Source organism: Macaca mulatta, chromosome 3, assembly GCF_049350105.2.
Source record: "Macaca mulatta isolate MMU2019108-1 chromosome 3, T2T-MMU8v2.0, whole genome shotgun sequence".
Lineage (NCBI taxonomy): Eukaryota > Metazoa > Chordata > Mammalia > Primates > Cercopithecidae > Macaca > Macaca mulatta.
Genome location: NC_133408.1, coordinates 194,950,262 through 194,952,609, shown reverse-complemented (window position 1 = coordinate 194,952,609; position 2,348 = coordinate 194,950,262).

Genomic DNA, 2,348 nt, shown 5'->3' with positions numbered 1-2,348 from the left:
GGATTAGAAGATTCATTTTTATCAGAGAAAATCTTGAAAATCCAATGTCCAGTGCTCAGTTTTGGTCACGTGATAAAATTAGTGACGAGACTGTTTGAAGAAATCCTTCAGACCAACATCCACACTTAAAGGAAATGGACATTTCTACAGAAGTCAGCTGTAAGCTCCATTTATTGTGGCAGAGGGGACCATGACCATTGGGTCCTCAGGGGCCAAAATAGTTCACAAAATAAAGCACTCTGGAGGCAGTGGTCTTCCCAAATACAGATTGATTTCATAGACTTCTAGAAATGTATGCCAAATAGAATGGAATGGTCTGCGGTTATGTCCTCATTTAACTAATAATCTAAATGAAAGCATGGGTAATGTAACTCTTTCACTCTATCGTAAATCAGAAGTATAAGTTCCCATAGCGATTTCTTTTCCACGACCGCCAAGGTTATTGCACGATACCACAGTCATCTTTCCATAATAAAGACGTCCTAACCCATTCATGGTGAACCTTCCCAGGAGACGAACTCTCCCTCTCCGCCATTTCCGGACTGGTTTCCTCTGTCTGTCCCCTGACTTTCATCTCGGCTCTATTTCTTTTTGCCTCCCCCCGTCCTCTGAGTCTCAGCCATGGATAACCCTACAGCCCCTTCTCCTGCTTCACGGAGACAGTTGAGAGAGGCCGATGTGAGCTTGAGTCTGGAGATTTGTCATGTACAGAGATGGCACCCAGAATGCCTAGGGGGTCCCTGCGCCCTCAGCCCCCCACGTCACCAGGTCCCTCTCCTCTCTGCCCCCAGCTTCCTCCTCCTTCCTGCTTCCTGCCCTGCTTGTTTCTTCCTTCTTGGATTAACCCTTCCCCCTCTCTCTGCATTTTCCTGTCTCCTTCCAGTTTTTTTATCCCGGTATTCAAGTACATCTGGGTATTTCCAAAGCAAGCCGGGTGGGCCCAGGAAAGGAGCTGGCCACGGAGACCTGGTGTGGTGAGGACACTGCTTCAGGCCAGAGGGATGGCCCTGGGCTGTGTGCTGGACCCCTTGGCTTCAGTTTCTGTGAAAACCCGGTAAAATCTAGGGTCGGCGGGATGGTTTCTGAGTTCCTTTGATGACTCCACGATTCCGTGAACTCCCAGCACCCACTCCCACGTGCTGTGGTGGTAGCCGTCTCTAGCCCTCCCCTCTCCAGCCTGGGTCATGTTTCTCAGCCTCAGCCCTGGAGGTCTGTCTGTCCACCTGTTTCCCATCTGGTGTCTCCCTGCCTGTCGGGTTCCCGCACCCTGGTCCCGGGAACCCCTCTGCCGCAGGCCCTGCCGCACCCTGGCCCCCTGCGGTCTCTACACCCGCTGCGGCCACACCCTTCCTCCCCCTGGTCGCCCTCGTAGCTGCGTCTTGTCACTGATGCTCTTCGCTCTAGTGGCTTTTGTTGGATCGTCTCCTTCTTTTTCCCTTTTGTTTCTGTGGGGTTCTCTAAACAGTTTGCTCATTTCAAAAAAAAAAAAAAAATCCATCTTCCTCATTACCCCATTCCCTCCTGCCCTAGCAAGTCCTATAAGCGTGTTTCCTGTAGGCCGAGCCGGATGCCTGAGGCCAACCATGGCAACAGCCGGGGTGCAGGGGGTGGAGCCCGGAGCCGGCCAGGGCAGCTCATCCAAGCCCCGTCTTCCCCTTCTCACGGAGGGAGGGCCGGACGGAGCAGCCCAGGACTCCCAGGGGATGAAAGAACATTCCAGAAACCCAGCCCCTTGTGGCAGGCTTTTAGGCAGCTCCAGTTTGCCGGGTGCTGCCGGGGGGCAGAGGGGAGTTTCCGATTCCTGGAGAAATCGCTCCTTGCTCCTTAGTGACACTTGCTGCTAATAATGTTAATTGTAAGTGTGTGAAGACAGTACCAGCAGAGAAACCAGACAACCTCTTGTAGCAGTCCTGGCGTAGAGGAAGAATTTCAGCCTCGCCCAAGGCCTGGTCTATTCCTGCGAGGACTTCTTCCCTGATCCTTTTCCTTCTGAAGCCATAGCCTTCTCCGATTTGCCTGCAAGGGCTACCCTGGAACAGTTGAGGAGCCTCATCGTCCCCCATCCCTGCGGGCACGAGGGCAGGACACTCCCTAGCCCAGGCTCCTGATTAGAAATGTAAAAGAGTTTCTCCTGCGGGAGCAGATGCCCCGCCACTTCCTGAGAGGTCCCTCCTTTTCTCTTCCTAGGGCACACAGAAGACGCAGCCATGCGTGCAGCTGGGCGGGCCATTCAGCGCCCTGCCCTTCCTGGGCTCTGCAGTGGCCAGGGCAGCCGCGTTCAGCCTCTGTTTCTGGTGGCTTCTGAAGCATGAAGGCCTGGGCAGTGGCTCTCAGGACAATCCTCCCTG